Source organism: Portunus trituberculatus, chromosome 39, assembly GCF_017591435.1.
Source record: "Portunus trituberculatus isolate SZX2019 chromosome 39, ASM1759143v1, whole genome shotgun sequence".
NCBI classification, from domain to species: domain Eukaryota; kingdom Metazoa; phylum Arthropoda; class Malacostraca; order Decapoda; family Portunidae; genus Portunus; species Portunus trituberculatus.
Genome location: NC_059293.1, coordinates 8,553,504 through 8,571,003, shown reverse-complemented (window position 1 = coordinate 8,571,003; position 17,500 = coordinate 8,553,504). Strand labels below are relative to the sequence as shown.

The window sequence follows — 17,500 nt, the reverse complement described above, 5'->3', positions numbered from 1 at the left end:
CTCTCTCTCTCTCTCTCTCTCTCATTTAACTTTATTTTCGCCGTTATATGACCGAAGTTGTTGCATCCTTAAAAGAAGCAGTAGCAGTAAATAGTAACTTTGACACCAGACCAATAGTAGTTCTAGTAGTAGTAGTAGTAGTAGTAATTTTCTTAACCAAACTTCTTACCCTATCCACTCTTACGCTGACAATACCAACCTACACCTTTCCGTGTCCTTTCAGAGACGACCAACCCTTCAGGAAGTTAATAGTTCCCGCAGGGACGCCACAGAACGCCTGACTTCTGATCTCTGTAAGATTTCTGATTGGATCACAGAAAACTTAGCAGTGTTCAATGCGTTAAAACTCAATTCCTCCATCTATCAACTCGATACAACCTTCCAGACAACTATCCCCTCTTCTTCAATGACATTCGACTGTCCCTTTCTTCTATTCTGAATATCCTCTGCCTGTTCTTTACTCATTATCTAAACTGGAAACTTCGCATCTCATCTCTTGTTAATACAGATCCTATGAAGTTAGATGTTCTGAGACGTCTCCGCTAGCTTTTTTTCCCCCAACTGTTTACTTTGTACAAGATCCTTATTCACCCATGTATGGAGTACTCTTTGCATGTATGGGTGCATTCCACTCACACAGTTTTATGAGACAGGATGGAATCAAAAGATTTTCGTGTCATCAACACCCCTCCTCTGACTGACTGTTTTCAGCCTCTTTTTCACCGCCGGAAAGTTGCCTCTTTTGCTATCTTTTACCGCTATTTTCATGCTAACTACTCTTTTGATCTTGCTAACTGCATGCCTCCCCTCTTCTCGCGGCCTCGCTGCACACGGTTTTATTCTTCCTCCCACCCCTATTCTGTCCAGTTCCCTAATGCAAGAGTTAACCAGTACTCTCAATCATTCTTACTAGTAAACTCTGGAACTTCCTACCTGCTTCTGTATTTCCAACTTCCTATGACATGACTTCACTTAAGAGGATGGTTTCAAGACATTTATCCCTACAATTTGGCTAATTCTTTCAGACCTTTAAGGGAACTGGCAACTAAATGGGCCTCTTTCATTTTATGTTACCCCTGGCCAATTTTTCCCTCTTACAAAAGTAGTAGTAGCAGTAGTAGTAGTAGTAGTAGTAGTAGTAGTAGTAGTAGTAGTAGTAGTGTGGTGGTGGCAGTGGTGATGGTAAAGTGGTAGTAGTAGTAGTAGTGGTGGTAGTGGTGGTGGTGGTAGTGGTGGTGGTAGTAAATAATAGTAGTAGTAGTGGTGGTGGTAGGTGGTGGTAGTGGTGGTGGTGGTGGTGGTGGTGGTGGTGGTGGTGCAGGTGGTGGTGCAGTAGGTGGTGGTGGTGGTAGTGGTGAGTGGTGGTGGTGGTGGTGGTGGTGGTGGTGGTGGTGGTGGCAGTGCAGTGGTGGTGGTGGTGGTGGTGGTGGTGTGGTGGTAGTGGTGGTGGTGGCAGTGGTGGTGGTGGTGGTGGTGGTGGTGGTGGTGGTAGTAGTGGTGGTGGTGGTGGTAGTGTGGTGGTAGTAGTGGTAGTGGTAGTAGTAGTGGTGGTAGTGGTAGTAGTAGTAGTAGTAGTAGTAGTAGTAGTAGTAGTAGTAGTAGTAGTAGTAGTAGTAGTAGTAGTAGTAGTAGTAGTAGTAGTAGTAGTAGTAGTAGTAGTAGTAGTAGTAGTAGTGGAGTAAGTAAATAAGTAAACTAAACAAAACAGAGAGAGAAAACTGTTCACTCGTCATTCGAACTTTCATTTAAACTTTCGTCCCTGGCACATCATTGTTTGTTTGCCCTCGTCCTCTCCTCAACACATTGTAAGGGTCACTGTACTGTGTGTGTGTGTGTGTGTGTGAGGAGAGAGGGAGAGAGAGAGAGAGAGGGAGAGGAGAAGGGGGGGTTGACAGAGCCATTATACATGTAACTAACAGGAAATGCACACACACACACACACACACAAAGGCATGGTAGGAAGGTCAAACTTCGTCTACACCAGGATAAATAGACTCAGTTGGTACAATATGTTGAAATTTAGGCATATCGCTGAATAATAACAAACAGATACACAAACAATAGGCTGAACAATGCCATGTAAGGAAACCTGAGATCCAGAAAAATGTGATAGACAGGCAAACAGATAGACAAAAGAGAACATAGACTGACATCCCTACCTTCTCTATAGACACGCAGGCAGACAGATAGAACAAAGCAACAATTGAACCCATAGTATTATAGACAGACTAACCGAACACCATACTAATTCCCCCTCTTAAGGCAGGTATCCAGATAGAAAGAGAAATAAAACGATCAAGGGCAGTAGTAGTAGTAATAGTAGTAGTAGTAGTAGTAGTAGTAGTAGTAGTAGTAGTAGTAGTAGTAGTAGTAGTAGTAGTAGCAGCAGTGTGCCTCAATTTGTTTTAGCATCAGACTCGGGTAGAACAAATTGAAATAGTAAATAGTAGAGATCAAATTAACCAGCATTAAATTCGTTAGTAAAGTAGTACTCTCAGTTGCAGTAAAAGTAGAGTACTAAGTTAACAAAGAGAGAGAGAGAGAGAGAGAGAGAGAGAGAGTGTGTGTGTGTGTGTGTGTGTGTGTGTGTGTGTACAGACTGAACAACATGGAATTCATCGTTTAATCCATACTCAATGCTCAGCCGCCCCTTCCCTTCCCTTCCCTTCCCTTCCCTTCCTTTCCCTTCTCTTCCCTTCCCTTCCCTTCCCTTCCCACTTCATACATAGGTGGCGTTCGCATGTCACAGGGTTTCAGTGTCGCAGAGTTCACGTGCCTCATTAGAAGTTAGTGAGTGAATACCATTGATGACGCCCTTGTTATTGCCCCATTCAGACACACACACACACACACACACACACACACACACACACACATGCCGCTGGGAGTGAAAGTCAAAGGACGGTGTGTATGCAATGTGTGCAGTAGTAGTAGTAGTAGTAGTAGTAGTAGTAGTAGTAGTAGTAGTAGTAGTAGTAGTAGTAGTAGCAGTGGAAAGAATGATGGGAATGGTGATCGCATTAGTAGTTGCAGTAGTAGTTATTGGTGTTGTTGTTGTAGCAGTAGTAGAAGTAGTAGCTTCAGTAATAGTAGTAGAAACATTATTATTATTACTATCTTTATTGTCGCAGTATTAGAAGTAGTAATAGAAATAGTAGTAGTAGTAGCAGTAATAATAATAGCAGTACAATACCTGCAGCGACAACAGTGGACTCCAGTGAAAGCAGAGTAACAGGAGCACACGCCAAAACAAACCATCAGTAACAAACTCCAGTCACAGAAAACTAAACAACGAGGCAAACATTCAGTGACGCTCCAGTGCCCAACCTGACACAACATTTTGCTTCATTTTTGCCCTTCTGCCCCGCTTCACATTGTCACGAACACGATAATGGAGCGTGATTTTTCGAGACTGAACGCAATTACCTCTAGAACAAGGGCACCTGGCGAGATTAAAACGCATTCATTTATTAGCGGGGGAAAACGAACATAGTAGTAGTTGAATATAGTGAAAGGAAATAAAGTGAATAATCAAACAGTAGCGAAGTAGAACAACGAGACAGGGGGAAAAAAATATTACAGGGGAAAAATAGGGAAGGAAAATATATGACAAGGGGTGCACGATGGGGAGAGATGAAAGTTAGAGATAAAAAAAGCAGAAAATTGAAGAAAACGAGATGGGGAAGACGTACTAATTGGAGGACAGAAATAGAATGACATGAAAATTGTAGCGAAGGGTGAAGCAGAGAGAGAGAGAGAGAGAGAGAGAGAGAGAGAGAGACGGTGCGCGATCATTTTAGTTTTAATCACAGGAAATTCTTGTTTCAAATTCATATCGAGCCTGTAACTTTCCATTTTTAACTCTCTCTCTCTCTCTCTCTCTCTCTCTCTCTCTCTCTCTCTCTCTCTCTCTCTCTCTGTCTCCCCTACTGATATTATTCATCACACAGTAAACTGAGCCAAGAAATATTTTATACCAAACTCATAAATTCTGCTTATCACCTACGACCCAATTTTGCGAGAGAGAGAGAGAGAGAGAGAGAGAGAGAGAGAGAGAGAAAATGGGAGAAAATAAGGACAAAGTAACTCACCTTCAAGAAAATTACCCGAAGTTGAAAGTTCCCTCGTCCAATCAACATCTCACGGTACATTCCCCATCAAAAGTAACAGTTTAGGTCGACATGATGGAGGAAGCTTATGACGGCGCAGCTTAAGATAGATGACGAGTTGATAATGACAGTAAAATCGTGTTGCTTCTGAAGTCACTTTTATGTAAGGGTTCTCTCCAAGGGCATCAAAAATTAGTACTAAAAATCCTTCATTAAATTGCCATTCCCAGAAAAGAAGTCTAAAATATCGAAATCACAAATCCCTTAAAGTGTATTGCAACCTCTGTCTGTAAAGAGTTCAAGACATTGAATGAAATACAGGAAGTGGCAGGTTGTTCGGGAGTTTATCGCTAAAAGGAATTAAAGATAGATCATGCTAACTAACTCTCGCATTAAGGAGTGGGATAGAAACTGCAAAGTGTTGTGAGGTAGCGATATGCAGTTAACAAGATCAGAAGACTAGTTAGAGTGAAAATAACGACAGGAAAAAGCAAGAGACAAATTTTTTCCGAGAAGTGAAGATGGCTGAAAATAGGAGATAAGTTTAGGTGAAATCTTTTTTTTTTTACTCCACCTTGTTAAATCTTTCTCTTATGTTATAGTAGGCAAAAAATAATGTCACGCTCTAAATAAATCTCTTGACTGCTGGGACATTCTTTGATATCTATTTTATTTATATCACTGAAAACACTCAGAGAGAGACGGCCGAAAACTGAGTTAAGCTTTTTGGTGACATTAGATAATTTAGTTTGTGGTACTCGATGAACAAAAAAATAAACGCAAGAGAGAAAGTGAAAAGAGAGAGAGAGAGAGAGAGAGAGAGAGAGAGAGAGAGAGAGAGAGAGAGAGAGAGAGAGAGGCTGGAAGGAAGGAGAAACGTAGTAAAAATCAAGAGAAAGAGGAATGAAAAGAAAAGGAGAAACACAACCAAAGCGTCAAAGGAACCCACACCCACTCCAGCCCACCTCGCCTCCAGGCCGCTGCTTTCATGTCCCGCTCTGAGCACCGTGCGTTTTTATGTTTTATTATTAGTGCTAGTATTGCTGGGATTATTGTCGTTATCATTTTAGAGGTCGTGGTGGTGGTGGTGGTGGTGATGGTAGTAGTAATAGTAGTAATAGTAGTAGTAGTAATAGTAGTAGTAGCAGTAGTAGTTGTTCTTGTTGTTGTAGTACTAGTTATTGTAAAAGTAATAGTAATAATAGTAGTAATAGTAGTGATAGTAAAAGTAGTAGTACTAGTAGTAGTAGTAGTAGTAGTACCAGTAGTAGTAGTAGTAGTAGTAATAGCTGTTGTAGCTGTTGTAGTAGTAGTAAAGAATTGATGACAGCAATATTAACACTAATGTATAGTGGATTTTTGTGATTTGATACTACAATAACAATGATGATGATGATGATGATAATGATAATAATGATAATAATAATAATAATAATAATAATAATAATAATAATAATAATAATAATAATAATAATAATAATAATAATAATAATAATAATAATAATAATAATAATAATAATAATAATAATAATAATAATAAGTAGTACTACTACTACTAATAATAATAATAATAATAATAATAATGATAAAAGTAATGATAATAATGATAATAATAATAATAACAGTAATAATAATAATAATAATAATAATAATAATATTGATAAAAATAACAATGATGATGATAATAATGATAATAATAATAATGAAAACATAAAGATAATAATAGCTAATGATTTTTTAGCGCTACTTATAAAGGTACTACTACTACTACTACTACTACTACTACTACTACTACTACTATACTAAATTTACCTACTACTGCTACTACTACAACTGTTACAATGTCCTTCTTTTTAAGATAATGAAACACAGCACTATTTGAACATTAGCATAAATTACTTGCCCTTGTCACCTTTACATCTCTCTCTCTCTCTCTCTCTCTCTCTCTCTCTCTCTCTCTCTCTCTCTCTCTCTCTCTCTCTCTCTCTCTCATGCTTTTTTTCAGTCGCAAAAGACGTGAGAGTGAGTGAGCCTGAGTCATTTAATAGAAAAAATAGGCAATGGAGTTTTCAAGGCTGTGTTTAAAGATTAGCGAAGCATTGAGGACACTGAAATGAAAGCTGCTCTGTTTGTCTTCCGGATTTGCCTTAATGATCACCTTGAAAACACAACGATTTATTTGTCAAAGCAGTCGTCATTATTTGCAAGCGCTTTTCCGCCTTATCTAGTCGAGGTTAAAATGTTTTATTGAGAGTTTTTGGTGCTTTCATGGTTGTTTACGAGATTCTAGTGGGAGTTTAATCGGTTATCATTTTTCATTAGTAATAATAATTCGCTAAATCCCGACTCGTAATGTCCTACAGGAAAACATACGTATGATCATAAAGGAAGATGCAAAATGCCGCCAAGGATATACGTGGGTGTTTCAATATAAAACATACCTATTTTTTTTCCTATCATTCTCACCAATATCTCCAGCTTCTAGAAAATTTCATTAGAATACGAAGTTTTATCTTATAGAGATATTGTGCTCTCTCTCTCTCTCTCTCTCTCTCTCTCTCTCTCTCTCTCTCTCTCTATATATATATATATATATATATATATATATATATATATATATATATATATATATATATATATATATATGTGTGTGTGTGTGTGTGTGTGTGCGTGTGTGCACGCGTGCGCGTGCGCGTGCGTGCGTGCGCCTACGTTTCAATTACCTGTTTCACAACAATAATTGCTGCCTCGATGGCGCAGTAGGCAGCGCGTGAGTCTCATAATCTCAAGGTCGTGAGTTCGATCCTCACTCGGGGCACTTTTTTTTTTTTTTTTTTTTTTGTGCATTTCATTAGTAGTAGTAATTTGCAGAGCAGCATAGATCATTATAAACCAAAGCTCGCTAGAATGTTTATACTTTTCCTACTACTGTATATGTATAAGAAATGTGTTAACTGAAGAAAATTATAAGGAATTCTATAAAGATTCTTATATTTTAGATAAATTCACTATCCAATCCACATTTCTCAATCTGCGTATGTGCATTAACAAGGAAGGAAAGAAGATAAAATTAACAAATGCAGAAAAGTATATATATAATAAATTTCGAAAAAATACATTTATATAAAGAAGAAATTAAGAACTACCAATTATAAAAATAAGATCATAAACTTCGAAAAGATTCAAACATTTTGACAGGAATTCGCCATCGGTCTGCATCTCTCATACTCACCGTGTGCTTAAACTGAAGGAAAGACGTTACAAGGAGGACAGACGATAGAGAAACCCATAGAAGAGGAAGGAGGTGAGGAAAGGAAGAGAAAATGAAGGAAAAGTTGGAAGATTCTATCGCTTTAAAAAAAAAATCACATCGTTCTATATTTTCATTATATTTGTGTATGTAAACTAAAGAAAAGAAGCTACAAGGAGTAAAAAAGAGAGGAAAGGTCGCAAAAGAGAAAGAATAAGAAAGAGTATAAATGAAATTAGGAAGAGTTGGGAAGGTTTAATACGAAATTTGACATCCGTTCTCTATTGTTAGCCTGTCTATATGTAAACTAAAGGAATAAAAGTTACAGAGAGTATAGAAAAGAACGTCATAGAGGAGAAAGGAAGAGAAGAAAAGATGAGAGAAAGAACGAAGTGACGGGAAATTCCGATATATTAACGAAATTTAGCATGCGTTCTGAGTTGTTTAACCTGTCTGAAACAAGTTACAAGGAATATACAGAAAAGAAAGTAGAGAAAAGAGAAGGGGGAAAAATGAGGGAACGAAAGGAAGAGTCGGGAGAATGGTAATGGTGAGCAGTGAATGAGATTACTTTAGGTTTTATTGGCCAACTGATCACTATTCAATCACTTTCCGGGAAAACTCACTATTCTCTCCTCTGCGCAATGCGTTAGAGTAGAGTGAAGTGAAGCAGAGTTGATCACATCACCTCACGTATTTGCAAATCAACACGTTCTTTTTAGCTGCTTCCTTGATGTTAGCGTGTCTTCTTCCTCCTCTTCCTCATCATCCTCTTCTCCATTCCTCCTCTTCCTGTATTTATCTTCCTCTTTGTCTCTTTTCTTGTTCCTTCTCTCTGTTCTTCTTTTTGTATTTTTTCTCTTTGTTTTTCTCTCTATTCAATCTCTTCTCACTTGTGATTTTTTCCTCTTCATCCTTCTCTTTTCTATTCCTTCTCTTTCTATCTGCATTTCTTTCCTTTTCATTGTCGCCTTCCCTATAACTCTTCCTCTCCCTTCTTGTATTCTTATTCGTGTTCATCGTCCTTTTACCTTCTCCACCGCCTCTCCCTCTCTTTTCCTTCTTCTCATTTATGTTAGATTACAGTCTCAATAAACAGCCACGGGTCATCCAACAAGTCTACTTCTATTTGTTGTTCCATTGTGTTTTTTGCAGCTCACCAGGAAAGTCTTGACTGTCTTCCTCGGTGGCTATTCTTCATTAAAAAGTGACCATGTCTTTATTCACACGCAATAGTAACGTCAAATGTTTAAAGTGATGTTTTATTTTTTTCCTCTTATGTAATTCTCTCTCTCTCTCTCTCTCTCTCTCTCTCTCTCTCTCTCTCTCTTAGTAATGTGTGTGTCCCCAAACACCTGTCCTCTTTCCGATTGACCTTTCACCTTATGACCTTGACCGCTGACCCTTAGTGCCGCACACACACACACACACACACGCAGAGAGAGAGAGAGAGAGAGAGAGAGAGAGAGAGGGAGGGAGGGAGAGAGAGCCTAGGTCCAACATTTTACTTCTCTTGTTTTAATATCCATTGTTCGTTTGGTGAGCGAAATAATGATTCTCTCTCTCTCTCTCTCTCTCTCTCTCTCTCTCTCTCTCTCTCTCTCTCTCTCTCTCTCTCTCTCTCTCTCTCTCTCTCTCTCTCTCTCTCTCTCTCTCTCTCTCTCTCTCTCTCTCTCTCTCTCACACACACACACACACACACACACACACACACACACACACACACACACACACACACACACACACACAGTGCCAAATAAAAATGATAGAAAAATACCATTACGACAAGCCTCTCATCCAAGACTTTCTTTACTATTAGAAAAGCGAGAGAGAGAGAGAAAGAGAGAGAGAGAGAGAGAGAGAGAGAGAGAGAGAGAGAGAGAGAGAGAGAAAGGTGGGGGGGTGTTCAAAGGAATGTTAGTCCCAACGAAAGAGTGAGAGAATCGTGTCGAGAAGGAAGGTCAAAGTGAGTTTTGGGAGGAGAGTGACCGGAATGGCGAGAGGAAAAGGAAGGAAGGGAGGAAGGTTGGGAGAGAAATATCAAAGTAAAAATCTAGTACTCTCTCTCTCTCTCTCTCTCTCTCTCTCTCTCTCTCTCTCTCTCTCTCTCTCTCTCTCTCTCTCTCTCTCACTGTATTCCCTTATTGGTTACGACTTGCGCTGTTTTTTATGAGGAATGTCAACCCAATAAACTATATTCAAGGTTTTTTTTCATATTTCTTTTACTTTTTTTTCTAATCTATCTTGTTATTTTTTGTTTAAATTGTTTTTCTTTTATTTCTTGTTATGTTTGTTTTATTTGTCTGGTGTTATTGTTTATTTTGTTTTTCTATTTCTCCTTAGCGTCTTTTTTATTCTCATTTATCTATTTTTTGTTATTGTTTTTGTTTAATTTTCATTTTATTGTTATTGATGTTCTATATCTTTTATTTCGTCTTGTTTTCGTTTTATTCGTCACTTTTTTTCATCATTTATCGATTGTATCTTTTCTCTTTTTTATTGTTGTCGAATTATTGATCTTTTTCTTCATATTAATCTATTCATTTTTCTTATCTCTTTTTTGGCTTATCTATTCACCATTTTTAGCACGTGTTTCAAGAGTTTCCATGCACTTTTGAAACATGTATCAATAAAAAGTAAATGAGTAAAGATGAAACAAATAAATGAATGGATGGATGACAGCAAAAAGATGACGACAAAGAAAAGAATAATAATAACAATAATAATAATAATAATAATAATAATAATAATAATAATAATAATAATAATAATAATAATAGTTATGAATTCACATACTCTATTTGACTTTATTCATTAGAGACTTTCAGTATTAATAAAGATTTTATGTGCCATCATTTATTTTATTAATTTATATGTTTATTTTACTTTTTTTTTTTACCCTCGATCAAATACCTCTTACATTCGAAAGAAACAATGTACGGTTTTAATTTTTTCCCCTTTGTTCTCTCTCTGACACAATTATAAAAGGAGAAGGATTTTTTTTTAACAGCAAATCCTCAGACTTAATACCTACAATGATTTAGTTAGATTAATTGTCTTGTTTAATTAATTTTTGCGGACAGTGTGACTTGAGAGAAATTATTTTGTCATCCCTGGATAACATATTTATTTATTGAGTGAGTGAGGGAATGATGGATAAATAGATAGACAGACAGATAGACAGATAGTGAGATAGTTAGACAAATATATATATAGATAGGTAGATAGGTAAACAGATAAACAGACATACATACATACTGACAGACAGAAAGATAGATAAGTGGATAGAGATAGATAGACAGATAGATAGACAAAGAAAATATATAGACAGTTAAGGTAAAGCACCTGAATCATTTGGCTTGGCTGACTGAAATAGTATGATTCTAAAGGAGCTGATTTTCTTTTATAATTGTTTTTTGTGTGAACAATGAATAGACGCAAGAGGACTCAGTTAGTGGATAGTATAGGAGAGGATAAGCATTTAGAATTTACGTACATTACTAGTTGAGTGACGTGCATTTCTTGTTTTACTAATTGAAGCAGGTAAAGTGATTATAGGGAAGTCTTTGCGGATTAAGCTATTATTTACTGTAATTAATGCATCTGTTTATTTATTGACTCGTTTTTATTTACTTTTATACAATTTTATTTTCATTAATTACCTCTCTTTTTTTCATTCCATTCTATCTACTCATTAATCTATCTTGTTAATTTGTAGCTATTTTATTTAATCCATGTTGTATTTCTCTTTTTTCATACTCTTTATTTATTTCTTATCCATATTAGTTTATTTATTTTCTTCTTTATTTCATTATATTTCATTTCAATTCAAGTTTTATCTGTTATTTTTTTTCGCTTTCCTTTCTTCATCTTCGTCGTCCATCAGACCAATGAATCTCCCATCACTTCAGCCTTCCTTCCTCCTCGATGCTCTTCCCTCGCCTCGATTTCCTCATCACACAGTAAGCAGGATGTCCAGTAGCCTTTCCACCAATTTCCTTTCGTTCCCTTTCTCCTCTTTTTCCCAATCACGCTTTAGTTTCCTTTTTATCTATCGGTGTTTCTTTTTTCCGTTCTCCTCTGCCGCTGATTTTCATTCTTTCCTTATTTCTTCGTTCCTTTCTTTAGCTTCCTTTCTCCTTTCCTCTTATAACCTTTTCTAATTCCTTTCCACGTGTCCTTTCTCCACCTTTTTGCTTATTTTTTTCATTTTTTCCTCCTTTTCTTCATTTATATTTCTCCTTTTCCAGCCTTCCCAATATCCTGGTTCCATTAGATGCCTGTTCCTTCTCCACCTCTTTCCTCCCAATCATTCACTTTCGTTTGATCTCTCATTCTTGGCAGTTATCTCTCTCTCTCTCTCTCTCTCTCTCTCTCTCTCTCTCTCTCTCTCTCTCTCTCTCTCTCTCTCTCTCTCTCTTACGCAACTTTCCTAACTTTTTTCTTTCCTACTATTTGTTAACACACTTGACTACCTTGTCTTTATTTTATTCCTTTTTAGGTTTATGATGTACTTCGTTCAAGTTCTTTTTCCTAATATGTCTTTGTAGATCCTTCAAATCTTACTTTTCTGTTCCTCTGCATTTTCTTCACTTTATATCCTTTAAGACACCTTCGCGTACCTTTCCTAACACACCTGTCTATATTCATTAACGTTCTTTTAGCATTTTTCTTATTTGCATTTCATTTATCCTCACCTCCTGACGCACATTGATACTTTACTTCAAAAATTTCGCTTTCATTTTCTTTAGTTTTTTTTGCAGCTTCTTCACCTTTTTCACCTAACCTTCCTTAAGACATGTAATCTTTCCCTAGTCAACTTTTAGCGTCTTGGTCCGCGCAACGAAGCGTGTGAATACTCGTATATCCCCATTCCAAGAAGGGTCGCTGACCTCGGATAGGAAAGGAAGACGATATCAAACCTTCAGCCAAACTCATTAATTGGACTCGAGGAAGGTTGCCATAACTTAACCTAACGTAACCTCATTAATTTCACACGAAAGTAGCATGTGATGTTAAAATTCGTGATTCATGTGGAGTTTTAGGGTGCGGCGTTGCTATTTTGTATTTATTGGTGCTAAAAGTGTCGTTATCTCTGCTACTACCGTCTCTACTGCTGTCATTTTTGTTGTCTCTATAGGATTGTAAATGTTACTGCTACGCTAACTCACTTTGCTATACCTGATGACACTGCTGTTAATTTTGCCAATGTGTAGTGTTACTGGCACCATCTCAGATTGTATCGACTTAATTACTATTACTCCTGCTGCTACTTCTGCTACTGCTAATGTTGCTGCTGCTACTACTACTACTACTACTACTACTACTACTACTACTACTACTACTACTACTACTACTAATACTACTACTACTACTACTAATAATAATAATAATAATAATAATACAAAAATAAGAGACTTGAAAATAAACATCCTTTTGACCCTCATTCCTTAAAAAAAAATCAGATGAAAGGTATGACAGTCTACCTTTGCAATTTTGTCAAGGAACGCTTAGAAATGGACGTGCCTTTGGTTTAGAATGGAATATTTCTCGGTATAAAAGATTGGATGTATTGATGTTGTGTGTGTGTGTGTGTGTGTGTGTGTGTGTGTGTGTGTGTGTGTGTGTGTGTGTGTGTGTGTGTGTGAGAGAGAGAGAGAGAGAGAGAGAGAGAGAGAGAGAGAGAGAGAGAGAGAGAGAGAGAGAGAGAGAGAGAGAGAGAGAGAGAGAGAGTGAGATATGGATATTGTACAGGAGGGGAGAATAATGTAGTAATAATAATAGTGATAGTAGTAGTAGTAGTAGTAGTAGTAGTAGTAGTAGTAGTAGTAGTAGTAGTAGTGGTAGAAGTAGTAGTAGTGGTGGTAGAAGTAGTAGCAGTAGTAGTAGTTATAATAGTTGCAGTAGTAGTAGTAGTAGTAGTAGTAGTAGTAGTAGTAGTAGTAGTAGTAGTAGTAGTAGTATTTGATGTGGTTGTTGCCGTGGTTATTGTTGTCATTGTTGTTGTGGAGGTGGTGGTAAAAGTTGTAGTTGTAGTAGTAGTAGTAGTAGCAGTAGTACTATTTGATGTTGTTGTTGCCGTTGGTATTGTTGTCGTTGTTGTTGTGGAGGTGGTCGTAAAAATAGTAGCAGTAGTAGTAGTAGTAGTAGTAGTAGTAGTAGTAGTAGTAGTAGCAGTAGCAGTAGTAGTAGTAGTAATAGTAGTAGTAGTAGTAGTAGTAGTAGTAGTAGTAGTAGTAGTAGTAGTAGTAGTAGTAGTAGCAGTAGTAGTAGTTGTAGTAGTAGGAGTAGTAATAGTAGTAGTAGTGAGGATAGAAGTAATAATAGTAGTAGTAATAGTAGTAGTAATAGTAGTAGTAGTAGTAGTAGTTGTTGTAGTAGTAGTAGTAGTAGTAGTAGCAGCAAAGAGCAACAAGAGTATTTTTACTTTCTCCAGATTCCTTTTCCATTTTCCATCTTTTCGCTTATCCATATTCTCTTCTTCCTTTTATTCATTCTCTTCTTCAGATTTTATTCTTCCATCCTTTTTGTCTCTCCCTTATTTAGTATATTCCATTTCTTGTTTTTAATTCCTCTTTTTGTACTACTTTCACTCTCTCTTTCAGTTCTATTTTTCCTACCTCACCCATCTTTCCATTCTCCATTTCTTTCTTCTCTTCCCTCCTTCCTTTTTTCACATCTTCGTAATCTCTTTGTGTTTCCATTTATCGTTCCTCCCTTCCATCGCATTATTTTTCAATACTATCGTCTTTTTGCTTCCTTTATTTCTCATTTTGTCGTATTCCCTCTTTCTTCCCGCTCTTCTTTCCTTTTACCATCCTCTACATTATTTTTTTGTTATTTTCTTATCTTTTTTTTCCTTTTTTCTATTCCGTCTCTTCAAGTCCATCTCTCTCCTTTCTCTATTTTTTTCTCCACAGTATCTTCAATTTTCATGTCCCTTTCTTCTTGTTTTTCCCCAACTAATTTCTTCCTATAATCTTTTCCTTTCTTTTTTTGTGTATTGTTTTTCTCACACTTTCTACCACCACATTTTCATTTATTTTGTTCCGTACTGCGTCGTTCTCTCTCTCTCTCTCTCTCTCTCTCTCTCTCTCTCTCTCTCTCTCTCTCTCTCTCTCTCACATGTCTATGAGCCATGTTGCGTAATTCTCTGTTGCCAATGTGCGTCACAGTACAGCGCCATGTTGCTACCTTACGCTCTCTCTCTCTCTCTCTCTCTCTCTCTCTCTCGCTCGTTTACGCAGTAGTGTGTGTGTGTGTGTGTGTGTGTGTGTGTGTGTGTGTATACTGTATGCGTTTATGTGATTTTTTTTTTTTTTAGTCACGTTTCAGCGCCGTAACTCGGTTGCAGTAATGAGGCGTGGTGGTACTAGTGGTGATGGTGGTGGCTGTCACGTGGTCGGGACGTTAACCTTTCGCCTATCTGTGCCCGTCTGTCACTTATTACTCCATCTTAGTGCCTTTGATCGATATAAACTCTTCATAGCCGGATAGTTTCACCCCATTGATTTTTACGCCTTGCACAGCTAGTTGGCAAATCCATCCTTAATTCTCCTTACCTAGTATTTTTTTTTATTTAATTTCCTTGTAGATGCTAGTCGGAATTTTATGTCTTACTTTTGGCGATGTTAATTGTCTCATGCCGCAGTGAAAGGTTAGTCACAAACGACCCTAATGCTTTTCCTTCTTCTTTTGCTTCCACTTGCGCCTTGAACCATTATACAGACCAGTCACATAGAAAGGTATTTTAATCTCTCCTTTTATTCGTGTTGGTGATTAGAAAAGATCTTGTTCTGTCTTTGGTATTGTGAATTACTGAATATCGCCATAAAGTGTGAAGATGACTCTTTTTTTATTTTCTTCGTCCCCTTTTCTTTCTTTTCATAATTCTGGAGTCTCTTAGTATATTCATAGTGTAAGAAACATAATTTTCTGATTTTCTTTTTCTTTCCCTATCTATCTATTTATTTTTATTACTTTTTACATTGTTATGAACGTTAGCAAAGGATAAGGTGAAGGATTATGAAGAAAGGTAAAAACTTCAAAATTGTAAGCATTAAAAGTTTTGAGTTTGTCCATCACTCCTTTTCTTTTGGTAAAGTCTTGAAGTCTTACTCAAAACTTCCACCAGGCGTTTGTTTCTATAACAATTAAGAAACCGCGTAGCAGACAAGTTTTTTTTTTTTCTCCAAGGTTACAGGTAGTGCCTTTTTACATTGTTAATTTCATTCTCTCTGCTCATTCTGGTTGATTTTCTAAGTTGTTTATGTATTCATGTGTGTGTGTGTGTGTGTGTGTGTGTGTGTGTGTTCTTCATGCGCTATTCATTCTTTATATTTCATTGCGTCGCTCATCATTTATTGTATTTGCATACCACAGCACTCCATCTAATATGAACTCTTACACTAGTTTAATAAACTTTACTTCAGATTTATACCAATTTACCGAAGAAAAATCAAACTCGTTTTACATTAGTGTATGTTATGTATATTTGTCATTAACGCGCGCTCAATTCATTTACATCATTAGAAACACGAACTTGTTTGGAATTTCTATGGCAATTCACGATTTTGTTCTTTTGTCTAAGAATTCACTTATGCAACTATCTTTTATGTGCAAGATTCTTATTGGGCAGAGAAGAAATATATATCACAACGAAACCCTTTCACTAAACACACCAGGGAATGTTATCAGTATTATTACCACATCACCTCACCTTCCCCTCCTACCTGCTATAAAGACCTTCTGGCCCTTCACACTGAGATAAGAAACACTGCTTTTATCTTACCCTACAAGTCTTGCGGACGAGGTGGACGTCAGATGCTCTAACTCCTGCCACTGCTTCTACTTCAACGCCTGCGAAGTTTGTGCTGCTCAAATTTCTTCCTTTTCTTTCTCTTCTGGAACGCTTAATCTGTCATGCTACTGCTTATGTTCTCAGTAGACGAGCCAATCACACAGTCACTCCTCGATCGAAGTCCATTTTCTTTTTCCGGGAAGATAAAACTGAAGTAAGTGGATGTGTTGACCGCACGAGTCACGCTGCAACTGACGCGGTCTCAGCCTTGCGCCGCCTTATATAGGTTCCCACGCCTCGTTTCCAGGACGCTCCCCCATCTAGATTACCGAGCTTCCCAGAATGTTCCGAATGCGACGCTTGTTTCCATGAGAAGATCAGGAGGCAATCTCGCAGAAGTGGATGGTAAAAATGAGAAGAGGAAGGTGCGTAATTATTATGCAGCTGTGGAGGTCATTGATTAAACACGAACATGAGAGGGAGAGAGAGAGAGAGAGAGAGAGAGAGAGAGAGAGAGAGAGAGAGAGAGAAGGGGAGGGATAAGTCGTAGAGAGCAGTGTCATATATATTAAAAACCAGGTCACACACACACACACACACACACACACACACGGCCCGGTAGCTCAGTGGTTAGAGCCCTGGCTTCACAAGCCAGAGGACCGGAGTTCGATTCCCCGGCCGGATGGAGATATTTGGGTGTGTCTCCTTACACGTGTAGCCCCTGTTCACCTAGCAGTGAGTAAGTACGGGATGTAAATCGAGGAGTTGTGACCTTGTTGTCCCGGTGTGTGGTGTGTGCCTGGTCTCAGGCCTATCCGAAGATCGGAAATAATGAGCTCTGAGCTCGTTCCGTAGGGTAACGTCTGGCTGTCTCGTCAGAGACTGCAGCAGATCAAACAGTGAATTACACACACACACACACACACACACACACACACACACACACACAGTGGTGAACTCTATAACAGCCTGCTTCTGTTCCTCCCCTGCTGCTACTATTTAAGCGGTTTCAAGAAGGTAACATCAAAGGCACCTCCACAACTAAACAGGCCAACATATTTGAGCATTTCTTGTTTATTAATTTCGTTTTATTTTGTGCTATTTGTATATCTTTATCTGTTACCTTTTTTTTTTAGCGAAAGGGAACGCTATTGTCGAGAAAACGAGCTAATCTTTATTGATTTATTTGATAATTTATACCTACTATTAACAATAGTAATAATACATATATACCTAAATACATACTATATTGTTCTGCTGACTTTATAACTAAAAAGAAAAAGAAACAGCAGAAAAAGGAAAACCAAACCGGAAAAGCAACAGGAAGACGATGAAGAAAAA

The 17,500-nt window shown here is 37.5% G+C and overlaps 1 protein-coding gene and 1 non-coding gene across 2 annotated transcripts in view; one reads left to right on the top strand and one right to left on the bottom strand.

The window, feature by feature from the left end:
- LOC123515687 (ras-related protein Rap-2a-like) overlaps window positions 1–16,399 on the bottom strand; it is an 87,281-nt gene extending 70,882 nt beyond the window's left edge. Inside the window, 1 exon segment of the mRNA XM_045274513.1 lies at window positions 16,151–16,399. The gene's annotated coding sequence lies outside the window, so the exon portion shown is untranslated.
- Window positions 6,855–6,927, top strand: Trnam-cau. The gene has a single exon. It is a non-coding gene; the product is annotated as a tRNA-Met (tRNA).
- Window positions 16,400–17,500: the final 1,101 nt, after the last annotated feature.